At 36.8% G+C, this 9,267-nt stretch overlaps 1 non-coding gene across 1 annotated transcript; it reads right to left on the bottom strand.

The window, feature by feature from the left end:
• Nucleotides 1-8,786: 8,786 nt before the first annotated feature.
• On the bottom strand, nt 8,787-8,893 carry LOC141662474 (small nucleolar RNA R71). The gene has a single exon (XR_012550590.1). It is a non-coding gene; the product is annotated as a small nucleolar RNA R71 (small nucleolar RNA).
• Nucleotides 8,894-9,267: the final 374 nt, after the last annotated feature.

The raw sequence follows: 9,267 nt of genomic DNA, 5'->3' as shown, positions 1-9,267 counted from the left end.
ATGGTACTTGGACAGTGGTTGTTCAAGGCACATGACAGGAGATTTCACCCTGCTCACAGAGTTCAAGGAGAGAGCTGGCCCTAGCATAACCTTTGGAGATGATAGCAAAAGGTTCACTATGGGATATGGCTTGATTTCAAAAGAAAATGTCATCATTGATGAAGTTGCATTAGTTGATGGTCTCAAACACAATATATTGAGCATCAGTCAAATATGTGACAGAGGGAATACTGTTTCCTTCAAATTCTGAAGCTTGTGTTGTCACAAGTAAGAACGACAACAAAGTGGTTCTAACTAGAGTTAGAAAAGGAAATGTGTACTTGGCTGACTTCAACTCCATATATAACGACTCGTGTATTTTTTTTGAATTATTTAAATATGTGAATATGGGAATTATTAAATAAATAAAATATGTGTATTGCTTTTGACCGCTATGTGTTGTTTGATTATTATTTAGGTGTGATTTATGATGTACCGGGTTGTCCGCGGGATTAATTATGGAGTCGTGTTGAATTATTTCTAATTTCAAAAGTGGATTTAGTGCAAATATATTTGCATAAATACTTGGAATGTCTCTAAAATTGTTTTTATGAGTTTATAATTACAATAATTATTTTTAGGATTTTATAAAATTGAGAAATCAATATTTTATTAATTATTTATCTTTAAATGATTTTTTGATTAATTTTATTTGTAAAATCCATATTTAGTCATAGATTTCTTCAAAAATTATGAAACTTATATTTATTTAAGTTTAGAATATTCCGAGAATTTTAAAATTATTTTGGAAATTTTCGGGATTAATTTCACCCGCGCGTTATTTCGTTTAATTGTTAAAAGCGGGTACAAATTGTGTTTCAGAAATTATCTTAAAATTTCAAAATTTATGTTTTTATAAAATTTGGGATATTCGTAACATTTTAAGACTATTTTCGTAATTTTCTGAATTTGTTTTAAGTGCAGCTCGGCTCATTAATTGTGAAATGCGGGTATGAGTTGCGTTTCAAAAATACTCTAAAAATTATGAAAATTTTATTTTTAATAACTTTGAATTATTTGTGATATCTTAAAACTATTTTGATAATTTTTGGGTTTATTTTACCCGCAACATGGTTCGATAAATCGTAAATTTTTGGAACAGATTAGTATGGCAGGACACATGTTAATCATAAATAGGGGTGTGGCAATGTGTTGTATACGTGCCCTGTGTATATTTCCCCCCCTTTTATTTTTCCTCTCCTGGGTTCAACATCAATCTCTTACTTCTCCTCTTGCATCTCGCGAATCATCTCTCTCGTTTTCCTTCCTCTCCCTCCTATTCTTCTGCCTCTCGCGGTTGCTTGCCGTTGTTTTCCGGCTGTGCCTTTTTCCGGTTGGTTCTGTGCCTCTCAGTTCATTTTCGTGTGTATATATGTGTGTGCTGTGTGTGTAATGGTATGTGAGTAAGTGTGTGTGCTGTGAGCGTGCGTTGGTGTGTGTTAGTGTGTGCGGTGCGGCCGTGTTTCGACCGTGTTTCAGCTGTGTTTGTGGTTGTGCTTCATTTCTGTCTTCCCTGTTCTTTGTTGGGTTGAGATGTGAGGCCCGTTATTGGGCTTGGCAGCTGGGCCTCTAGTATTGAGGTCGATTATTGTACAGTTGATTTTGATGTGATTTATTTGATTTTATTTGCAGGAATATTGTTGACTGATTTCGTGAAATAAATTATTCGTACGGGAAAAACGATTTCAATAATCGGCGGAATTCGCGTTGGAAATCCAAATTTCATCGGGTACCCGTGAATTTTGCCGCCGTCGACGATGAGCTTCGGCGAGTCGACGGTGGACCGTGATGATTATATTCTGAGTCCTAATTTAATAAATAAATGTAAAATGCGAATAATAATTAATAATAGTATTGGATTGGCGTTTGGGAAATTGTGAATGTTGGTTGTTGTGAAATGTTGTGGTGAAGTGATGTCGAATTGTTCGACGTGTTAGTCCGATAAATAAAGGAGGTGCTGCCCGATTTCCGGGAAACTGAACTACGTAAATACGGGAACGTCTCCGATGATTATCGGGACGTCGAGTGACTATATATATATGTGTGTGTTTTATACGAAACTTGATTTTACGATGTGATAAAATATTTTGCCAAATCGATAACCCTGATTTCGTAAAATAAAGAGTATATGTATTTTCCGAAAACGAACACCGAACCGATTTTCGAGATTATAAACCCTACTTGTTGCATGTGTTATTATGATATACATAATTACGAGTCGGGTTTGAATATCGTTGGGTAAAAATTAGTATCGAGAATATGTCAAGCATACCTAGACGTCTAACGTAGGGTATTTCGACCCTGTAGGTTATAATCGGGAACCTGAAAGTGGACGATGGACTAGAGATGACTTAGTAGTCAGTCAACGAGCTCAATAGAGTTTCAACAGAAAACCTGAGCGTCAGAGTCGAATCTAATGTGGTCTAGTGGTTGAACATTAAAGCCTGAGCGGCAGAGTCGGCTCAGAGTTGATCAGTAACAGTTGTAAAGCCCTATGAGGCAAGTACTTATAAACCTTTTTCAAGATATAATGCAAATGTTTCTAAATTCTCTCATGAAATATTGTTAAGTATTCAAAATAGCTCTGTTTTATACTGTAAGTACTTTGAATCATACAACCTTGAACCCGAATCACCTCATTTGATTCTTGAGCCATAAGCCTTAAATTTTTCGTAAACCATTTTTTTTTCAGATACCAAATCACACAAGTATGACACTACTCCCCAAATGTATAACTATCAAACACCAAACACTGGAACCAAATTGGTTGAAAATGCAGAAACTTTTATACTCCAACCATTCTTTATAACATCAAAGAACTATACCTTGAAAAATCAGTATTCGCCTAATACCTGATCATTTTACAAACTGAAAACCGTTTCCTATACATACCCTGATACACCCTTGAGATATCCATGAGTTTCCTTACATTTTTATTCAAATGTTTAACCATCATTGATTATGATCTTGTTTTATCAAATTATATTGTTTATCATATTGAACTGCTTTAGGATTGGATAGTTTTATATATATGGACCAGATTCGTGGTCAGACCATACCAATGGTCAAGTTAGGCCAATGTGTGCCTTTGATCCAATAATTAGAGCAGTGTTGTGTGCTTGCTCGGGGTTAGTGCGTGACTGATCAGCAGCCTAACCTTGGTTTCTAAAACTTAAAATGTTTATCCAATTCTAATGATTGTTTAGCAATAAACTTGATTCTTCTGAATCATCTCATTTGATCATTGATTAACTTCAATTATTGTAATTATGACTTTCTGAACTAGTTAGCTCACCCTTGCGATTCTTTTTATATATTTTACAGCTGAAACGGATATGGATGATAGTAAAGTTCCTCAGTCCAAAGTTCGTGCTAAGGTTCTAGTTTGAGTCGGATCGAGCTAGCAAGGAGCTTCATACATTAGAGAGATAGTGCGATTGTAAAAATAAATTTTATTATCAGTTGTAAGTTAAATTAGTTGGGATTTGGTACGTTGTAATAAAAGTTAAAGTTGTGGCTTGTTTTCATACTCTAACCTGTTGCGATCCGTGGTTATGTAAAGCAGGGTCATTGAAAATAGTATTTCTTATACAGGTTTATATATTGTGTATGTGTTGTGGACCCCAAACTTCTGACCCGGGTTTGGAGGGCGCCACAGGTTGGTATCAGAGCTACAGGTTATAAGTCACTGAAACAAGCCTAGATTGTCGGGATTGGGTAGAGGGTTAGGATTAGGAATAGGATATAGAAAGATAAGACGTTGTGAGGTTAAGTGCGATGGTATAGGTCTCCGACACGGTTCGTATTGCGATTCGGGATTCTTAACTTGCGACGTGATTTCCAGATAACGACAATGGCAGATCTTGATTTTCCTGTATCATTTGATCGTTTAGAGCTTTCCGTTCGAAGATCGTCATCTTCTCTCAGATTGAATTTGCACCTTGTTCCTCCATCAGTATTAATGGCACTACCTTTCGTTATGACAGTTGCACCTCTTCAAGCTATTCTACGCTATTCTACCACCTCTTGATATGAGACTACCTATTTAAGAACCTCCATTCGTTTATTCTTATTTTACTGGACATTCGGTTGTGAGTGTATCTCTTTGGTTTACCCTACACCCTGTTCCTTACCCTCAGTTTACAACTTGTCCTATGAAGCAATTGTACCTATGAGGATGGATGTGGGAGTCGCAGTAAATAGTAAGTACATGGGATATTAATAAAGGTGAGAAGAAATTTAGGAAGAAGATTCACGTGTTTCGAAGGATGATTGTTACTAGATTAAATGGAGCCACTAGTGAATAGACCAACCGTGATTAGCTTGTGGGATGGACTAGAGGAATTTTGAAAGAGTTAGAGAGAAAAGTATAGATCTGGAATTTTCGTAGAATTAGATGATGGTGCTATGATAAATATGATGTATAAAGTAGTGATGTGACGTGATATAAGCAAACTTTGTTCTATGAAATAGATTTGTTGGCTATTGGATAGACCTATTCTACTTAATGACTGCAAATAGGATGATGGGAGTACTACCAGTATGGAAGCTTTGAAATGAAGCTACAAATAAGACAATATGCACCGACATCTGAAGTTTTCATCGATTAAGGAAGGTAATAGACCCAATGAAGGAGGGGAGATAAATTAAAGTGAATGGACTTTTGTGTGATCGTTTCTTTAACTTGGTATCTTGTTATAAGAAGGACAATAACCAACTCATATAGTAAGGACAACTAGATGTGCGATTTTCAAAATTTTTAAACAAGTCTTCGAAAAAGATTTTCCCTTACAAAATTTCTAAAAGCCTTTTTGAATAAAATAAGTTTTAAACAATGGTTGTCAAGTTACTACTTGAGTTTCTTTTTTTAAAAAAAAAGACCCGGATTACCTGGAAGGATCGTTATGTCGAATGGCACGTGGTTATTCTAAATTAAAAGAGGAATCTTGAAGTTACCTGGTAGGAAAGCCATTATGATCGAATTGTTAAGGTATTATACGTGTAAGTGCGATGTTAAAAAAACGCAAAACTTAGCAAGTAAGAATTCATTATAATGCTTGCTTTGCGAAGACATTTCAGCGGACTTTCTAAAGTTGTTATATGACGCAATTGGAATATGATCGAACGAGCTCGAAAGATGAATACAAATGAAATGTGAATGGTGACCAATGGTATCGTTCTTGCCTTCAGTGTTACAGCATATATTCCTATTCAATTCCTAAAAATGTATGAACTTCTTTTCCTAAATAAACTCTTTGCTATGATATCGAAAAGGAGGATATTGCATTCCTTTCAAATTTAATTGTTTCCTCAAGTTTTGCTTTCTGATTGGGACAAACAGTGTTATAGTGAGACACTTTGTTAGAATGATGAATAGTTGGGTGGGACGCCACCTAATCATGTGCTGTATGCCAAATGGTATGAAAGACTGGTCATCTTAAGTACCAATGTGGTTGTCTCATTCATATTCAAATCCTTGTTTCTTCTTTCTTTTCAACTCTAAATTTTGTTGAATGGTGAATCCTTCTAGTTGCTCCGTTGTACTGTCATTCTTTGCAAGAGTTTTTCAAACAGAAATCAACGTATTATGGACCAAGCGGGCAAAGTTCCATCTACCTCTCACGCATGGAAAGCAAACAAGGGCATATGACGAGATTTGCAAATCACTAGCCCGGTTAAGGATGCACTAAGAGTCAGGGGAATCTACTCCAATAAAGAATACATTTTCAAGAATAAGAGTTGATGCTTTATCGGTGAAATATGTTATTCCGGATATGGATGCGGTGACGTGAACCATTATTGTGGAAATTTTATGTGTTAAAGTATTAAAAGATGTGAGAGAAACTTAATTGTTTATCTCCCGAGGTTTTGTTGATAAGATAAATTACCCTATTGAATTGATAAGATTATGATCAAAGAACTAGCAAGTCAAGAACGTGTAGTTGTTAAATAAGTGAGTACCAATAGTGGAATTGAGATTTCTGGCAATAAGTTGTGAAGGATTGATATCATGGAAGATAAGAGGATTTGATATTATTCTAAGGAATGGATTAACTATTAAAGCGTGATGCCCAGACAAACCGTCGTGATGAAAAGATAGTCCTAAAGACGTCAAATGAGAATATAAGGAAGTATAAAGGAAGAAGGAGGGTAAAGAATTTGTCAACGATGATTACGGTGATCAATATGTGAGCATTATGGTGATTAGGAGATAAATAAAAGTCAGAAGCAAACAAAATTTGAAGATTTTATAGCAATTAAGGAGTTTCAAGATATGTTTCCAGATGAGTTATCAACATTTCCTCCCGATAGAGAAATGAAGCTCGCGATTGACGTAGCACCTGAGACGAAGCCAGTGACCAAAGCCTTACACAAAATGGCACCAGTTAAAATGAGGAAGTTAGCAAAGCAGATGCAAGAGATGCTAGAAGAAGAAGCGATTAGACCCAGTGAATCCCATGGGGAGCACCGATACTAATTGTTAATAAGAAAATAGAAGTATGAGATTATGCGTCGATTAGAGAAAACTCAACAGGTTTACTATCAAGAGTAAGTATTCGTTACCTCGAATTAATGATTTATTTGATCAGATGAAAGAAGCAGAGTATTTTCTAAGATATGGATGTTATCAATTGGAGATTGAATCTATGGACATATTGATAAGTGGCATTTTATACCACTTAGAACGTCTTAAAATGGCTTAAGTTGGTGTCTTGAAATCAAGTATTTTGTGTATTTAATGCGTTTTTCTAGTGTTTATGCATTTCAGGGTATTAGTTGCATTTCGGGGGAGGAATCATCAAGAATAAGCCTTGGCATGTGTTCACCATTGCGAGAGGAAAGGAATGGGCAGATTACGGCGAAGAAAAGGAGCAAGCTTGGAATTTTTCCAGTAGGGTCCTGCGCGCCCGCGCAGCAATGCTGAGCGGCCGCGTAGGGTCGGGGAAAAAAAGCTGAATTATTTTAGACTTCTACTTCTGGGTGGCTTCCAACTTCTATGTAATCTGAGTTTTATGGGACTATTATATAGGTAGATTTGAGACGTTTTCATAGAGAGTATTAAGGAGATTATGTTTTAGATTGTGTTTTACGCTAGGAGCGAAGGAGATAAGGAAGAAGACCGATTTAGCACACCGCAACGAAGAGGAAGCATATATTCTTGTGATTCTTGTTTCGTTGTAACGTTGGATGCTAGTTTTCTTGCTTTGACTTATTTACTCTTGTGACGTACTCTGTTTTAATATAATTAGTTTAGTTATTATTTTCTTGTGTTTGTTTATCATGATTTCATATGAACCCATGATGGCGATGAGTTCTGTTATGGGCTAATCGTGATCATGGGGTTACAACGGATTTATTATGGAATTCTTTAGATAATTGTTTAATACTTTAGTGTGTGATGATTGCATGATATCTAGTATTGGTTGTGCGTATTCGTCTTATGTGCGTCGCGAACATATAAGATAGGGTGTTGATCTCTTGTGAAGCGACGGTGGATCTTGAGATTTAGAACTTACCATGCTAGCATAGGTTCATGTACGTTGTGCATGATTAGTGGGTAACTCTAACAGTTTTATTTGCCCTATGTGATCAAAAGGAATAACTTGTGCTTAAATTATTGTGTTGTCAATTTCTGTAGACATATAGGAACTCAACATAATTGATGACTATTCAACTTCTATCTTAATTGTGGATGCTTGGTAGGATGGTATTAGTACAATGAAAGTTGGCTTTTATCAGTTTCGTGTTATTCGATTAATGTCATCACTGTCACATGCTAAAGGTAATAACAATGGCTATAGAAGGAAGTAATAATGAAGTTGTGATCTCATGAGTGTTTTATTATTGATAATTTGAAGTGTTAGTTAAGTGGTTAACTAAGTAGTTAATTATAGTTAATATTTGATCAACAATTTTAAGTGTTATTATCTTAACATTGAGAAGTAATCATACATTGGTGAGTGAGTTTAATTAGACAATAATTTAGTCTGAGTCTCTGAGGGAACGAACTAGAAAGTATTCTATATTACTTGCGAACGCGTATACTTGCGTGAATATTAGTGCGTGTTTTCGCCCTAACAAGTTTTTGGCGCCGCTGCCGGGGACTCGGCGTATTTGTTTAGTTTATGTACTTACCATCATTGGTCATTAGGACTCAGTGATTAGGACGTAGTAGTTACTTACTCTTTTCGGTTGTGTTTCAGGTACTTTAGCAAGCGTTTATGCAAACTCGTTCTCGTGCTCGCAAGAGGACTTTAGATACAACTGAGGGGACAGACGAAGTTCTTGATATTCCGGAGAAGTTAGATTTTGAGGATTCGGATTCAGGAACTGAGCAGAAAGAACCAGTAAACATGGGAGATCGTATTGTTCAAGTTGATCCAGCTCTTATGGATTTTTCTCGGCCTAAAATTGATGATATTCAGTCAAGCATCCTTCATTCGGCTATTCAAGCTAACACCTTTGAAATCAAGCCGGGCACTATTCAGATGGTGCAGAATTCTGTTTCTTTTGGAGGAGCGGCAACTGAAGACCCCAACATGCAGATAAGAAATTTTGTCGAGATCTGCAGCACTTTTAAGTATAATGGCGTGACTGATGAGGCTATCAAGTTGAGGCTTTTCCCATTCTCACTGAGGAATAAGGCTAAAGACTGGTTACATTCTGAACCAGCTGGGTCCATCACTACGTGGCAAGATCTTGCGCAAAAGTTTCTGGTGAAGTTTTATCCAATGGCAAAGACTGCTGCTATGAGGAGTGCTCTTACTCAGTTTGCGCAGCAACCTACAGAATCTATGTGCGAGGCTTGGGAACGCTACAAGGAAATATTGAGAAAATGTCCACATCATGGAATCCCGGATTGGATGGTAATCACTGGTTTTTATAATGGTTTGGGGGCCCAATCTCGGCCCATGCTCGATGCAGCAGCTGGAGGCGCCTTATGGGCTAAAAGCTATACTGAGGCGTATAATCTTATAGAGACGATGGCTGCAAATGAGCATCAAAACCCAACTCAGAGGATGACGTCAGGCAAAGTAGCAGGTATTCTGGAAGTTGATGCAGGCACCGCTATTGCAGCCCAGCTCCAAGCGCTATCAATGAAGGTTGATTCTCTGGCTACGTATGGAGTTAATCAAATAGCTATGGTTTGTGAGCTTTGTGCAGGTTCTCATGCTACGGATCAGTGTTCTCTTGTCAACAAATCTGTTCAGTATGTGAATAATTATC

The sequence above is a fragment of the Apium graveolens genome, chromosome 5 (assembly GCF_009905375.1).
Source record: "Apium graveolens cultivar Ventura chromosome 5, ASM990537v1, whole genome shotgun sequence".
Lineage (NCBI taxonomy): Eukaryota > Viridiplantae > Streptophyta > Magnoliopsida > Apiales > Apiaceae > Apium > Apium graveolens.
This window is presented reverse-complemented; position numbering and strand designations above follow the sequence as displayed.